We start from the raw sequence: 17,040 nt of genomic DNA, 5'->3' as shown, positions 1-17,040 counted from the left end.
TGTGGCCTATACTTCGACTGAGGCCGTACTGAGAATGACAGCTGGGGGTCAGGTGTTATAAATTAGAGCCGCCTCCTGGCTAGTACAGTGGTAACGTGTTTGCCTCGCATTCGCATGGCAGCAGATCGATCCCCGCCCGGGACCGTGAGTTTAGGCTGTTTACTGGGGAGGCCACTGCTTTGGTAGGGCATCTCAGTGGGGGGTTGGGCTTGCCCGGCTGACGTTCTGGTGAGCATCTATTCTGATGGAACTGGAACTGAAACCAGACACCTTTAACCTTTTATGGAAGTGCAGGCTATCTCTTACAATACAATAGCATGTCGATTTTTGGTGTCCGACCTATATTTTAAACCAATGATATAGTTTTTCAAAATGTTTCAGTACTATAGTTTAATTTTGCAATAACACTAGTGCTGAGGGTCTTTTGCATAGATTATAAAGGCAGCTAAACTGGGCTTCTGTTTAAGTTCATATTTTGGCTTGTGTTTTATCTTAGCAGTTATAAATATCCTTTTGAAACCAACTTTTTCTTTTTCTAGTTTGCGCTGTGGTCCTTCTTAGCTGGTTTATTAGACCTTTTTTATTAGAATTTGCAACAGTTTAGTCAACCTTTGAATATTCTGGAATTTACTTTCAATGTAGACACGCTTCTGGTAACGTTTAATGGATTTTGTAAACTCTCTTTAAAGTATAAGGAGAATATTTTTCCCCACGTAGAAAACACTTTGGTGCTTGTTAGATTTAATTTTGTTGGACATGTAGAGGAAGCTGTTGCATTATGGAAGAATAACTTTCTTAAGCACTTGGGAAATATATTAATACTTGACCAAATAACCATGTTACGTGACTTATGAATTTTAAAGATTGTAATTTTATTCTTGCATTGTTAGCCCTCATATCTAGGCCAAAATGGACAAAACAATTTCAATTGTCATATACAATTTTGGCTGGCTAGTGAAATTATATATTTGTAAAAATAAGAATAATTGAAGAGTAACTTAATCTAATTGGAAAACATTCTAAATTCAATAAAATTTGAAGACTTTGAATTAGTATATCAAAGAGTAATTTTATTCTTGCATTGTAAGTCCTCATATCTAGAAGGCCATAATAGACAAAAAAATTTCAATTTTCATATTCAATTTGACTGGCCTGTGAAATTGCGTATTTGTAAACATAAGAATGTTTGAAGAGTAACTTAATCTAATTGAAAAACATTCTATATTCAATAAAATTTGAAGACTTAGAATTAGTATATCAAAGAATTTAAGTGTACTCTGCAGACAAATTTATTTGCTATTGAACTAATTCTCCCTCTCTTTTGTAGGTGTTTTTGCCGGTGGCACAGCAAGAGAACTTAAGGTGCTTGAACGGTGAAGAGTTTCAACATGCACTCGACAGTGTATCTGAAGAAAACTTTTTTTTTAATGAAGAATTCATTCTGGAATATGGTAAAGATTTTTAATTATTACAAAATTGGGGTTAATGCAAAAATAGTCTGTTATTTGCCTTGTAGCCTAACACCAAATCTTTAAGCATGTTAAATTAGATTTTTTGTAAATATGTATGGCTTTAATAAGGATAAAGGCATATACAGTCAATGGAAAAGTTCTAGAATGTTTTCAGAAAAGTAGAGTGGCTGTAGTTTTTAAGGTATATTTTACAGGAAATATTAATAGTAATAATGTTATTTAAATTTAAATGCATTGAATCTGCAGTCAAGTTTACTTAATGCATAATGCAGATGGTGCAATTTCAGCCAGTGTACTAGGGTATTACCTTGCAATGTTCCATTGTACTTTGCACGTTCTTTATATTCCGTCATCTTCCATATTGCTGCTCTACCTCTACTAACTGGAGGGATTTTCCCAGTAGCACTTGGATGCTGAATTGCCTGCTAGGCCCCAGTGCTGGGTTATATAGAAAGAATTTATTAATAAAATCAATCTAAAATACTACTGTGGAGTGATAGACTTTGAGATGCCCTAAGGCATGACAGGTAGATACAATATATGGTATAGAAATAAAGAACGCTTAAGGTATAGCATATTGCAGAACTATAAATATAATATCGTACCGAGTGTAATGGTTTCCAAAGGTATATGAAATGGCTAACGAGGTGAAGATAATCTAGATACCTCCAGTAGGTAATAGAAAAAATTTAGCGAGCCTCTTGCAATGCAATTGACGTAGCTAGAACGGTCTATGTGGTACTCTTAAATACCGAAGAATGTATACGGAAAATATATCTTGTAGATCCTGTAGGGCACAATGTTTCCAGGAAAACTACTTTTAGTTGATGAATTGAGGTAATTATTTGCAACCTGAGATCCCCGTCGCTTTTACACTCTGATTATTCCCCACAATTGCCCATTTCTGTAATCTTGCCATAAAGCACATCTGATAACTGTATTCCTCCAGTTTCACACGAGCTTATTTTATATTCTTGGTTTATATTAGGAATCTTTTTACATCTTTCAATTTTTTTTTTGTCACGTTTCTGCATTCATCTTGCTAGAAAAATGGTTTGTGACAGTTTTTCCTGACTTTTTTTTTTTTTTTTTTTTTAAACTAAATAAAATTATCAATAGAGTCAAAGATAATTTTACAGGAGTTTTAAAACCATTAACTATGATATCAGTCAGTTGGAATATAAGGCATGTTTGAGCCTTTAGTCTTTTGCATATGTTAAAGGTAATTAGAACACGATGATTATGGTAACTTTTTTATGAATCTGGGGTTGTATATTAAGTGCTTTCTTCTTGGAAGTTGTTCATGTCTAAGTGCTTATGAAAATAAATGATTTTTTAAGCCATAGGTGTCAGTAAGAAATTAATTTTGACAGATTCTCATTAGAGGTCTACGTCTTATAAAATATGATAATGGATAAACATTTTGAGAAGAATTTAAAAGTCCAGTAGTTAGAACATGAAGTTTATGATATGATGGGGGGTCGCAAGTATTGTTAGCTTTGCTGCGATTTTTTGGGGACAAATAAATGTCTGTTGTCTGGTGAACCAATGTTTACCAGTGCAATTTGGTAATATTTCTTGGCAAGAATAATAGGTCATCCTTTGTGAAAGTGACAAAATAACTTAGCAGCTACGGCTGACTATAACTAATTTATTGCTACTTAGGCACATACCATATTGGTTATATTGTATGGTTTATATAATGTATTTTTGCAGGGTAACGGTTATGGCCCTTGGGAGAAATACAACTTGAAGAGAGATGGAATGGCAGAGTGTATTATGCAGCAGGCGTATTACGGTCATGCCAATGTTCATTCACGGCGAAGAACTCCTTTATGGTCCACAACTAGTCTGTTTAAAGTGTGACGTTTGGATCTGTGGGGGAGCTCATTGGGTATTGTATTGATGTAAGCTATTTAGGGAAATCTCTGTGACTCAATAAGAAAGGTATTAAGTCTTGTATCTTTGAAGTATCTTTGATTACAGTAGTAGAACTATACTTTCAAATGCTTGTGCAGTACCTTGCAATGTATTTCAGATTTAAAAGAGTGTCTCGCTGATTTTGTCAAAAGCTGGAAGATATAAAATATTTAATATATTCACTTTAGGACATAGAATAACTGCCTTAAATTATCCTTGTTCATTATCTCAAAACTGTGTTTTAAATGATCTAATAAGTAGAGAAAAATGTTTGCGAGGTTGTGGTAGTTTAAAGTACGGACATAAGGGGTTAGTTAGATCATTCTTTTCAATATTTTGGTTGCTAGTTTAGGTTAGTTCTTGATTAACATTTTCATTATTAGATCTTGTAACTCAATGTAAAATCACCAAGTTGACTAAGATCTTACGTAAAATAATAATGATTTTCAAACTAGTCTAACCATAAAATTTCTCAAGTCATTGTTAACGAACCTATTTATTTTCAGGATGATGTATGCGTATCGATTTCAGTTGATAAAATTAATTCTACGAAAGTAGTATAAGGAAAAAAAAACTTCAAAATTGTGATAGAGCATTGCATTTTGCAAACTCGTATGGAGTGAAGTTTTAGATTTGGAAAATTACAGGAGACAGAAGCCTCATTTCATAAAGGTAATGTGTGTTAGTAAATAATTTGGTATCTTGAAGTCTGATCATAAATTTTATCTTTTGAATCTGTAGTCAAACACTAAGGAAAGATTGCTATTAAAATTTTATTTTCAAAAGCAAAAAAAATAACATTTCTGTATTATAAAATACAAGACAGTACTTTCTCAAAGTTTCAACTTAAAAATACATTTGTTCCGACACATACAAACCTTGGCTATTTATAGGGTATTTCTCTTGGCAATGCTGAAAACCAGCCAAGACAATTTTAGCGAGGGATAATTACCCCATTCGCTAGTTAGCAGGAGGGGGTTAGGGTAGACTGGCTACCCCGCTCACTCACACCTGTCGGTTGAGTAACCACTTTTACTTTTGACTCGGTAGAGTGCGGACATGCTGTCTCTCTCTCTCCCGTTAAACAAACTGCCTTGACTTTATTACTATTCCTTTTTCTTTTGTGTGTATCGGTGTTTGGTTATTGTCCCGCTATGCGGACATGTCCAGGTATTGAAGGCCGCCGCTGCGGTACCTTCTTGTCGTCCGTGGAGACAGACCCACATCCTTTATGCCTGGCTTGCCGGGGAGCTCAGTGTTCGCGGGACAACACCTGTTCCAAATGTAGGGAGTGTCCTGCCTCCCAGTGAGATATATTTGTGCGTAAGAAGAAGTGGTAGTCTTAATGCGACTCTTCGCTTTCGGGGTCTTCCTCGAAATCGAAGAAATCACGGGCTTCTGCTTCCTCTACACCCAAATCTCTGCCTAAAGCTAATCCTCGATCAGGTCTTTCCGGGGCACGGTCGAGCAGTAGCGCCAGGCTTGTGACTAGGTCAACCCTGTGGGATAGGCAAGGGTGGCGGCTCCCGACTTAACTGACCTTATCAAGCGCTCCCACCAACCTCCCCACCAAGGAGCACGGGGTACAATAAACTTCCACTGAGGAGCTAGTGGGCCATAATGCTGCTGCAAGACATGAGAAGCACTAACAAATGTTATTGCATAATCAGAATAAAATGTTGAAGGAATACCACGCCGGGATCTAAATCTACGTATGACAAGAATACGATCTGGCAGAGATAGAGAATCGGTAAGCTCTAAATGTACAGAACGTACAACAGCACATGTAAAGAGTAAAATATACTTCTTCTTGAGGGGGCATGTCAGCACAAAACAAAGGGCTGGCATAATCTAAACCAATTACAGTAAAAGGAGGAGCAGGTTTGACTCTTAGTTCAGGAAGAGGAGCAACAGGCTGACGGCAGGCCTTCGAATCTTGCCTGCGGCAAGACACACATTCTCTACATACAGCCTCAGCTAACCTCCGAAGTCTAACAATCCAATAACTATCAACATGTTGGAAGCGAACCAAAGCCTTCACTATATGACTTGGGGGAAGATTGATAGGATGCTTGCTTTCATAGCACAGATCAGAGTACTCTAAACGACCTTTGATTCTCAAAAGACCTTCATTATCCAAAAAGGGGTCTAACTTATTCAAAGGGCTTCCCTTTTTAAGCTGTTTACCTTGAGTTAAAGCTAGGATATCCTGAGGATATGCTTCCCCTTGCACACATTGAAACAATTTTGTCTTAGCCTTGGTTAACTCATCATAAGTATATGGACCAAATTATTTGGTAGATTGAGGTTTACAATTCTTCATAAATCACAAAAGTCCAAGCCACAATATTGAGGGCTCTAGGAAATTTACTCTATCTGAAAAATTCAAAAACTTGGGGGAAAAAGTTCTACTGCTAAGCAAGCTACTACAATCTTCTTGCAATTTTCATCATCATTCAAAGACATCTCTACCTGCTCATGCTGTAAAGTTAAGGTCCCTTTAAGCCAAGGTGGACCAAAAAACCAAATGTCATAAAGAACAAGTCTTTCAGCAGCTATCCCTCTAGAGATGAGATCAGCAGGGTTTTCCTTACCTGGGCAATGATACCAACAACTAGGAGAGGTTAACGTCTGAATTTCAGTAACTCTGTTTGCTACGAAAGTCTTCCATCGACTAGGATCTCCCTTAATCCAAGGTAAAGCAACAGTCGAATCTGTCCAACAATAATAGGACACCACCTCCGTAAGAAATAGAGCAGATTTAACCCTTTTACCCCCAAGGACGTACTGGTACGTTTCACAAAAGCCATCCCTTTACCCCCATGGACGTACCGGTATGTCCTTGCAAATAAATGCTATAAAATTTTTTGTTTTCATATTTTTGATAATTTTTTTGAGAAAATTCAGGCATTTTCCAAGAGAATGAGACCAACCTGACCTTTCTATGACAAAAATTAAGGCTGTTAGAGCAATTTAAAAAAAATATACTGCAAAATATGCTGGGAAAAAAATAACCCCCTGGGGGTTAAGGGTTGGAAATTTCCAAATAGCCTGGGGGTAAAAGGGTTAACAAATACTAATAAACGAGCGCGCAAAGTAATGCACCTAACAACTCTAAACGAGGCAATGAAACTTTCTTGATAGGGGCTACCTTACCTCTACTCAAAACTAGAGAAACCTGAAATAGATCATCTTCCAGTGGAACTCTTATATACACACAGGCCCCAAAGCCCCTTTCAGATGCATCTCCAAAGGAATGAAGTTCTAAACCCTTTATGCCTTTCCACTGTAGGCTAGGAAAATAACTTCGCTGAATCTTCATAGGGTAAAGTTCCTTAAAACCCTTTAACAAATTTTGAAAATTCAAATTTAATTCTTTAGGCAATACTTCATCCCAGTTAAGCCCAAGTCTCCATATATCCTGAAAAAGGGATTTTGACGTAGGAAAAATCTATTTCTTAGAAAATGCTCCTTTTACATCATTTCTAAGGTAAAAACTGCTATAAATTTACCAGAGAAAAATTTGTATAGGAATGCTAGGTTGAACCCAGCTCGCTCACCTAATAAGGTGTCTGTATAATATAATGGGGCGTGATAAATCACAACCAGAGGTCTCGCACCATTTAGATATCTCCTCTCAATATCCCTGTTACAGCGAGGTGCCATTCAACACCTAACTCCGATCTCTACTACCAACAGTCCAACCCACGCCAGTGACGTCAATCCTTATAGCACCCAAGATTGGGGCCCAAGAGGGGAGGGAAGTAGGGTGGGTTCACTTTAGCGGCACAGGTCTCTCACCCAGAAAAAGTTTTAGCAAGCATAACAAATGACTAAGTAAGCCAAGAGGGACAAAGCATCTGGCTATGACTCTTAGAAAATTCCTCTTAGTAGATATCACTTCAAACTGAGATTCAATAATAAATTCATTAAATGTAAAACAACCTTCTTCAGAAAACCATTGCCTACCAAGAATTTTCAGATTCATCTCCCCCCATATAATTCAAATATATCGTGGAATTTCTCCCTTAAAGCTTTACTATTTGAATTCCAGCTAGACAATGACATACCAGCTTCAGCCATAATCTTGCTTGCCTCATTAAACTTAACACATGCTTCAGCATCACTGTCAGCACCTGACAACCAATCATCTACATACAAGTTATTATATAATTCATTTACAACTTTAGAATAGGGATAATTTTTCAAATGATTTTTGATGGTAGCATTTAACCCTTTTACCCCCAGGCTCTTTGGAAATTTCCAACCCTCAACCCCCAAGGGGTTATTTTTTCCCCAGCCCATTTTGCAGTATATTTTTTTAAATTGCTCTAACAGCCTTAATTTTTGTCATAAAGAGGTCAGGTTGATCTCATTCTTTTGGAAAATGCCTGAATTTTTTCAAAAAATTATCAAAAATATGAAAAAAAAATTTGTATAGCATTTTTTTGCAAGGACGTACCGTTACGTCCATGGGGGTAAAGGGATGAGTTTTGTGAAACGTACCAGTACGTCCTTTGGGGGTAAAAGGGTTAATAAAAATGGGCTGCTCTTATTACCAAAGGGCACACAAACAAATCTCATAATACGTACAGTACCAGCACAATTCCATAAGAATCTGTGTACGTCTTGGTCCTCTCTCCAAACCTTGATCTGTAAGAAAGCCTTAGTAATATCAGCCGTTAAGGCTACCTTCCATCTTCTAAATCTTATCAATACTCTAACAAGATCAAGATTCAGAGAAGGTCCACATTCAAGACAGTCATTTAACATACATACATATACCAAAGGCACTTCCCCCAATTTTGAGGGGTAACCGACAAAAAAAAAAAAAAAAAAAAAAAAAAGGGGGGGGGGACCTCTACACTCTACGTTCCTTCAGCCTAACCAGGGACTCGACCGAGTTCAGCTGGTACTGCTAGGGCGCCACAGCCCAACCTCCCACATTATCCACCACAGATGAAGCTTCATAATGCTGAATCCCCGACTGCTGCTACCTCCGCGGTCATCTAAGGCACCGGAGGAAGCAGCAGGGCCTACCGGAACTGCGTCACAATCGCTCGCCATTCATTCCTATTTCTAGCACGCTCTTGCCTCTCTCACATCTATCCTCCTATCACCCAGAGCTTTCTTCACACCATCCATCCACCCAAACCTTGGCCTTCCTCTTGTACTTCTCCCATCAACTCTAGCATTCATCACCTTCTTTAAGGAAATGCCATAATAACCCCCTGCCGAGGCATCAAACACAGGCTTAACCTTAGTAGAATTGCTACTCTCGCGCACAACAGGTCGGTGAGGTAAATAATATACAGGATAAGATGTAACCATTTCAGTGGGAGGAACTTCCTCAATGATACAATCTCTCTCATATTATTTAAAAACCTCATCATATCTTCTCCTTAGATCAGGAAATTTATCAAGTTTGACGTTTAAATTATCTAACCTTTTCCTGGCCAGTTTTTCACTATTTTGCAGCCTTTGTTTAACAACATTAGATTTCCAAGGCTAAAGCTACCTCATACCTATCATCGTTAAATTTTACAGTTTCAGAAAATGTACTCATTAAATTACTTAATGCACTATCACTAGAAACAGCCACTTTAGTACAAATACCCACAGATTCAAAATCCCAAAAGTTATTCAAAGCAGATTCAGAAACATTATTGATACACAAAAGGATTCATTACAAGAACCAGATAAAATCCATCCAAATAAAGACTCTTGGGCAACTAATCATACTGTACATATTTATTAGGTAACATGAACTTCCAATAAGCATCTAACCCTACTAAAATATCAATATTATGTACCAACCGTGTGTCACACAATTGTGCATAATTCCTTTTGTATATATTATGCTTGTATCTTCGCTCTTCCCTCGTACTCAAACGAACATGAAAATTCATGTCTAGTTTTCCTCTGTAACATTGTCACTTTCTCGAACATGTATTTTCCTGTTGCCTTGAGGTTTTGTATATAAAGGAGTGTTCCTTAATAAAAAACTCAGTTGATTGCTTCCTGCCTTTGAGTCACAACCTTCTCCCAGCTTCGTCACAATTAACATGACGACTATTCATATAATCATCTGCTAACTGTAGAGAAGAAAAATGCTTAATTTTTACACCAGGGACACTAGGGCGGAACAAAGGTGCACAAATATCAAGTATTTCAGATGCAAGTAAGGCATGACTCCCCCCTTTAATATTAATAAAATTTAAATCATACACATTACATTGATTCCTTTTAGAGGCTTTACCACCCTCATATGATGAATAAGATTTACATTCATTCGTAACCCATCTAGGTTGGACACTTTTTCACAAATTTACAAGAAACATAAGATCTGTCTGATCCAGTGTCAAAAAGTACAATAGCTTGGTATATGCCCTTCTTACCCCAAACCTTGACCTTTGCAGTCTGCAACACACTACAAGTTTGAGACAAGATATTATTATTTGGGTTAGATTCACAATGAGACACACCACAATGAGTGACATTTTTGGTAGGATTAGTAACAGAGAAACCACTTGTGCCTGCAGCTTGTCCATTAGGACTACTCTCATTTGCATTAGATTTAGTGCCAGTACAACACAAAACATTATGCCTTCCTTTACATTTCACACATTTTGCTGAGCAACCCCTGGAAAAGTGCCCCTTTCCCAAACATCTAAAACACAATTTAGCCGACCTAATAGCCTCTTCCCGATCAGCCACAGAGTTTAAAAATAGCATTACAATTTTCACTTTTGTGACCTTTATTACAAAACATACACTGAAACCTATGCCTATATAGGCCTACACCTACTTCGAAAGACGTTTTAAGGGCTGAGGCTGAACTCTGAAATTTACCTCTTCTTTTCTAATTCAACGAAACGATCATCTGACTTTCCCGCATGAATATCCTTAAAGGTTTCTGACGGCTCTCGGCGCTCTATTTCTCTCTGTAAAAATTTCAATAACCATGAGAGATCACTCTCATGCCCAGAACCTTCTCTGGACCATTCCAAGTGGATGTCACTGGGTAACCGAGATAAAATAACAGGTGTCATAAATACCCCATACTGTTTACCATCTACTCCTAAAGCCTCTAGGCTACGTACATGCGTTAAAAGTTCATCTTGCAATTTCCACAAGGACGATATGTGCTTGGAGCTACCAGGAGCAATCTTAGCAGGCAATGCAACACCTAACAAAGCCTGAATATGAGCAAAAATAATACGTTCTGGTTTACCAAATCTCTCCTTTAACATGTTGCAAGCAATAGGATAATTGACACTAGTCTGGGATAATCCTTGAATCACTGCTCGTGCTTCTCCTTCCAACAGTGACTGTAAATAACAAAATTTACTTATGGTAGGAATATCACTGTCATCTACTAAAGCAACAAACCTATCCCAGAATGATTGCCATTCAGTTAAAACTCCACTGAATTTGGGCAACTCCAATTTAGGCAATCTTACATTAACGTTACACGAAGAATTGATAGAAGCAGAACCGCTTTCACTAAGCCTAGGCTGACTTTCATCTTTAGCTATATCAACTAACCTTTGGGTAGTCTGTATCCTGGGAGCTATTACCTCTCGTCAAAACTTATCTGCATGCTCAATGTCCTCTTCCAAGTCCTTGGAATCGCAAAATTGCAATTCCAACATTGACTGCACATCATCCAAAGTGGCCAGACGTTTGTCAAATTCGTCAACGGCGTCTTGCAACTCAACTTTGGTCACGTTCAGATCGTCCAACAATACTTGCAATGTGTTTGACGACCGAGTAGCCCATCCACGGGCAGTGGCGCAGCTCTTCCTTAATTTTCCTTATTACACAAAAATTGGATTCAGCAACTATATCCAGAAAATCCCAGGTCTGGGCACCAAATATTCGCTCCACTTAAGACAATAACTTTGGGAGCAAACGAAGACAGAAGACATCAAGGCAGGAACAGGAAAATTCAGGATGTAAACAAAGACCCATTAACCATACTCCTTTATTTTTGTCAAGTCAAATACAAAATTTCCCAGATAGCTCTTGGTAAATAAGTATCAGTTAATCAAACATAAATAATCATATTTTACACCCAAATTAATAAAATCAAGAATGAAAAAATAAAGAAAATAATTTACAAAATAAAATTAATCAAATAGGAGGTTTACTCATATCCAACACCGAGGATGTCGAGCGGGTGGCACAGAGGTGGAGGAAGTCCAGTCAGGACTCCCTCATCCAAAAGGTCTTACAGCTAGACCTTACCCCTCTTAGCCACAGCGGAAAGCACAGCAAAACCTGCAACTGAAAAGGGCTAGAGACCCAAAACAGCAGGGTAAAAGGGTGTGAAGCCGGCCTTTCACAGCAAAAAGTCCTTTCGTGGAGGAAAGGGTAAGAAGGAATCCGGCCGAGGCCGGTCCCAATAAGATAGGCAATCCTCCCATTTGCCCGCCTGTGGGGGGATGCCTGCAAAGCCGCTGGCAGAGGTGGCTTCACCACTGGGCCGAACCCTGGACGGTCGAGGTGACTCGTTCAGGGTATCGTATCCCGTTCACGCTCTCTCTCCCTCCACTGACTCGAGTGCCGATTTCATCGAACTCCTGTGCGAAGGGATCCGTACAGGATTTTGCCCTCAGGGCAGAAGTCCAGTCCATGTTGGAGAAGGACGCTCTCCAGGAGGTCCTCGACGAGTTCCCAGGCTTCTACAGTCGACTCTTTCTTGTGAAAAAGGCATATGGAGACTGGAGACGAGTCATCGACCTCTCGGCCCGGAACAGGTTTGTCGAACAGACGCCTTTCAGGATGGAGACGGCCGACACAGTCAGACAAGCGATAAGACCCCCGGACTTCATGTGCTTTCTAGATCTAAAGGACACATACTTCCAGATCCCAATTCATCCGTCTTCCAGGAAGTATCTGAGATTCATGTTCAATCGGAAGCGTTAAGAGTTAGGGGTACTGTGTTTCGATCTTTCCACAGCACCCCAGGTATTCACGAGAGTATTCGGCCTAGTATCATCTTGGGCTCACAGTCGGCATCCGTTTCCCAAGATACTTGGATGACTGGCTGATTCTGGCAGACTCGGAGGTGGCCTTTCTCCGCCACCGAGACGAGCTTCTAAGGTTTTGCCAGGGTCTGGGGATCGTGGTAAACCTTGAGAAGTCTTAACAGTGTGTTTCCATCAGATGAAGGGATCCAGAGACTGAGGGAGGTAGCACAGATCTTTCTCAGTTGGGAAGAGCTCCTGGCACAGTATTGGCTTCGCCTTCTCGGTCACCTCTCTTCCCTGACTTGACTGGTCCTCAACAGTCGCCTCAGGATGAGATCCCTCTAGTGGCGACTAAAATCCCAGTGGAACCAACACTCCGATTCCCAGGATCACCTAGTCCGCATAGGGCTAGAGGAACAGTCGGACCTCGGGTGATGGCTGGAGGAGCCGAACCTCTGCAAAGGGGTCAATCTTCTCGTCTCTCTCCCGGAATTTATGCTTTTTTGGGATGCATCAAAAGAAGGGTGGGGTGCTCACGTGCTGCACAATTACATCTCCGGCCAATGGTCCAAATCAGAAAGGTACCAGCACATAAATCTCTTAGAGATGAGGGCAGCCTTTCTGGCCCTCAAAAAGTTCCACCAGGTCCTGGCGGGGCACTCCGTGGTGTTGATGAGCGACACCACCACGGTAGTAGCTTATCTAACCAAACAGGGCGGTACCTTTTCGCAGCAGCTTTGCCATCATGCAGTAGAGATACTTAGATGGGCAGAGGACAACTCGGTGACACTATCGGCTCGCCTCATTTCGGGCAAGCAAAATGTACTAGCAGACAAGCTGAGCAGAACGACTCGGATAGTTGGCACCGAGTGGTCTTTGAATCCTCTGATAGCCAACAAAGTCCTGACTTAGTGGGGTTCCCCGACTGTGGATCTGTTTGCAACGGCCCTGAATTTCAGGCTCCCGTTGTACTGCTCCCCAGTCCTGGATCCCCAAACTCTTTGACAAGATGCTTTCCAACAATGGTGGATAAACCGGGATGCTTACGCGTTTCCCCCGTTCTGTCTGATGAGCAAGTCCTCAACCAGGTACAAGCAAGCAACAACTTGTAAATGACCCTCATAGCTCTGCTATGGCATCACGCAGAATGGTTCCTGGACCTTCTGCATCTCCTCACGGAGATCCCGAGGGAGCTCCCTCCCCAGCACGACCTCCTCAAACAACCACATGCCGACATCTTCCACAAAGCCGTAGCTTCGCTTCGACTTTACGCCTGGAGACTATCCAGCACCTCCTCGTACAGAGAGGCTTTTTGCAACCGGTTGCGAAAATAATGGCTGGACACCTGAAGAGATCCACAGAGGCAGTCTACCAGGCGAAGTGGTCTGTTTTCTGTGGTTGGTTTCATAGAAGGGGTATCTCTCCCCTCGATGCCTCTGTTCCAACTACAGCGGAGTTTCTTGTATACCTTCGGGAAGAAATGCTTCTCTCGGTCTCTGCAGTCAAAGGCTACCACTCAGCCTTGAGTCTCGCCTTTAGACTGAGAGGAGTCTATATTTCCTCCTCGGAACTTTCTTTGCTCATACGTAGTTATGAGCTTACTCGTCCCCAGGTAGAGATAAAACCTCTCCCTTGGAACGTGGTTCAGGTCCTCAGGTCTCGGGCTTCCCCTATGAACCACTACGCTGGGCCTCCAATCGCCACCTCACATAGAAGATGGTGTTCCTGCTCGCTCTGGCTTCGGCCAAGAGTCAGCGAACTTCATGGTCTATCTGCTGATGTCTCCCATTCTAGGAGATGGGGGGAAGTAATCCTCAACTTCGTCCCTGAGTTTGTAGCTAAGACTCAAAATCCTGGTGTGCTGGACTCCAGGTTCGGCCCATTTCTGATAGTCTTCGTTCTGTAACCAAAGATCCAGACCAACTGTTACTATATCCAGTAAGGAATCTGAGGTGTTACTTAAGAAGGACAGTAAAAGCTCGCCCCCGCGTACGAGCACTTTTTGTCAGCACGGGGAAGGTCACGAGGAGGGTCACGAGGAATACTATTTCCTCCTGGATAAGGAAAGTAATCGAATACTCTCTCTATCCAGATCCTCGTCTGTCTAACCGACCCAGAGCTCATGACATCAGAGGCATTGCAACGTCTCTGGCGTTCAAGAAGAATTTTTCTGCGGCACAGGTATTGCAAACGGGCGTGTGGAAGCATCAGACGACCTTCACAGCCCACTACCTGAAAGACGTAACCCACAGGAGCATGGAAACCTTCTCCATTGGTCCTGAGGTGGGCACACAACAAGTGATCTAATGTCTCAGGCTCCTTGATGGAGAAGTAGCAGAGGGTTGAGGTTACCCTGTTTAGTCTGGGGTGAATGAAAAGAATGTCTGGCTCCCTTCTTTCTTTCTCCTTCTCCCCCCCTGGGGAAACAGCTTTGCAAGACCGAAGCATAGCTGACATCACCCCTCTGCAGGTAAGATTCATTTCCCTTGTGCATCCTGAGTATGAGTAAATACTTTGTTACGTCACCGTCACCAATACCTTGTGAGGGAGGGTATTGGATATGTCTTAGAACTCCTGCTTATCCTCGAGTTCCTACGTAAAGACAAGCCACGAGTCTCTCTCACACAAGCTTCTGCAGGCTGCTATCATTGAGTTAGCTTGTAAGTACTTTGATTTTAGCGAGGGTAGGGTTCCTACTAATTAGATCAAATATCAATTAGAGGGAACCCCAGGTCTTGACCAAAGCCAGTTAGTAGAACTTCCTCCCTCCTAAGAGTAAGTCACCCTGTAAATAGCGAAGGTTTGTATCTGTGTTGGAACAAATAACAAATTTGGAAATAATTTGTATTTTTCCTAACATACAAACCTGGAGTTATTTATACAAATTGGCCCGCCACCCTGTCCTCCTAGAAATCCTGCCAGAAAGCAAAAGTGGTTACTGAACCGACAGGTGGGAGTGAGCGGGGTAGCCAGTCTGCCTGCCCCCCCCCCCCCCCCCCCCCCCCGCTAATTAGCGGATTGGGTAATTATCCCTCACTAAAATTGTCTTGGCTGGTTTTCAGCATTGCCGAAAGTAATACCCTATAAATAGCTCCAGGTTTGTATGTTAGGAAAAATACAAATTATTTCCAAATTTGTTATTTTTTCAGGAAATTTGAAAGTTCCAGGACAAAATCCAGTATTGATACTTTTTGAATAAAACACGATTTATTGAAAGAATGTAAAAGTAATTATCAGGCTTCGGAAGATTACAGCTTATTTATCGCTACCGAGGGCTTAAATTTTTATTTTGTTGTATATTTTAATTTAATCTTTCAGGATGATGGTCAAGGCGCTTGGGGAAAAATATCTTGACGGACTTGAAGAGATATGGAATAGCAGTATTAATTATGCAACTGGCATGTGAAGGTCCGGCCATTGTCTATTCAATGTGAAGAAGACCCTATGGACCACGACGAGTCGTTGTTTAAAACGTGACGGATGAATGTTAGCTATTTGGTGACGTCTAGAAGGTGACTTCATGATAAAGTATTACATCATAATAACTTTTGAAGAATCTTAACAGATTGTTTTAGTGGAGCTTGGCTTATCAAATCCTTGTACTGTATTATATGTTGAATTTATAAGGGTGTATAAGCTAAAACTGTCATAAACCTGAGAAATAAAAAGTGGTTATATATTCAATTCAATTAAGCCATAAAATAGAACCTTAAATTATCCTTGTTCATAATCTCAAAAATTTATTTCAAAGAATCTACCAAGTGCAGAAAAATGTAAGCGAGGTTGAGGTAGTTACTTTTAAGTACAGACATAAGGGTTTAGTTGGATTACCATTTTCAGTATTTTATTGCTATTTTAGGTTGAAAATTTTTGATGTTTATTATTATAACTTGAAACTTTTTGAAAGATCATAAGTTTACTATGAAGTTGGATTTGTAAAATATTAATGATTTCCAAATTGTAATCCAACCTTAACTATTTTAAAAACTTTAACAAAGCCATTTATTTCCAGGTTGATGTAGAAATGTTGATATAAGCTGACAAAATAAACTCTACAAAAGTAGCCGGAAGAAAAAACTTGAAAGTTTTGGAAGAGCATCACTTTATTCTAACTCTTATGGAATGATGTCTTCAAATCCGAAAATTACACGAGAAATGGAAGATTTTTTTAAACGGGTAATATTTTTAGTGAGTAATTTTAGTATCTAGAAGTCTTATGATATATTATACCCTCTTTTAAATCTGTAATGAAACCCTTAGTAAAGATTGGTACTTAATTCTATTTCAAGAACATAAGATACTGAGTATGTCTGTATAGTTATATACCAGAGGCAGAGTATTTACTTAAAAGTTTTCATCTTCAATGAGAGTATACAGTATTCTTCTGCACTTTTTTCAAGACACAATATTCATAGTTATTGAATAAAACAAGATTCAAGAGTTATGCCAAATTATCTCTTACACTTTTGAGAACTCAAGGACAAGACCCAATATTCATAGTTATTGAATAAAACCAGATTTAAGAGTTTCGCCAAATTATCTCTTACACTTTTGAGAACTCAAGGACAAGACCCAATATTCATAGTTATTGAATAAAACCAGATTCAAGAGTTATGCAAAATTATCTCTTACACTTTTGAGAACTCAAGGGCAAGACCCAATATTCATAGTTA

General features: G+C 39.9%; 1 long non-coding RNA gene across 1 annotated transcript in view; it reads left to right on the top strand.

Annotated features, from left to right (window-relative positions):
- The window catches only part of LOC137641647 (uncharacterized), a 31,198-nt gene extending 14,649 nt beyond the window's left edge, over window positions 1-16,549 (top strand). Inside the window, exons 2-6 of the long non-coding RNA XR_011044563.1 lie at window positions 1,328-1,451; window positions 3,189-3,379; window positions 3,899-4,064; window positions 15,686-15,879; window positions 16,380-16,549. This is a non-coding gene — a long non-coding RNA (uncharacterized lncRNA). The remainder of the gene's footprint in view (window positions 1-1,327; window positions 1,452-3,188; window positions 3,380-3,898; window positions 4,065-15,685; window positions 15,880-16,379) is intronic.
- Window positions 16,550-17,040: the final 491 nt, after the last annotated feature.

This window comes from Palaemon carinicauda, chromosome 1, assembly GCF_036898095.1.
Source record: "Palaemon carinicauda isolate YSFRI2023 chromosome 1, ASM3689809v2, whole genome shotgun sequence".
NCBI classification, from domain to species: Eukaryota; Metazoa; Arthropoda; class Malacostraca; order Decapoda; family Palaemonidae; genus Palaemon; species Palaemon carinicauda.
This window is presented reverse-complemented; position numbering and strand designations above follow the sequence as displayed.